Below are 269 nucleotides of genomic sequence, written 5' to 3' on the forward strand. Positions count from 1 at the left end.
CCAATGAAATTGTTAGGATTTAGCTTGCGCTGCACAGCAGATGGCAACAGGCTTTTTCCTTCAACCTTGCATGGTTTAACCCCCATTTCTACATGTAACACCCTTCTCCTTCTCGCCATGTCCTGATTGTTTTTTGTTTTGACCTAGAACAACAGGAAGTCACTTTCAAACCTGTAACAAAAACATATTTCGACATTAAAGACAACACAGACGCCATTTACGCGTTTAACACGACCGCCACGTCAGAACAAGGAAACAAAAGACGAAAA

The sequence above is a fragment of the Mchenga conophoros genome, linkage group LG23 (assembly GCF_057382185.1).
Source record: "Mchenga conophoros isolate Kocher_MC1m ecotype Shallow Benthic linkage group LG23, M_conophoros_male_GT1.1, whole genome shotgun sequence".
Lineage (NCBI taxonomy): Eukaryota > Metazoa > Chordata > Actinopteri > Cichliformes > Cichlidae > Mchenga > Mchenga conophoros.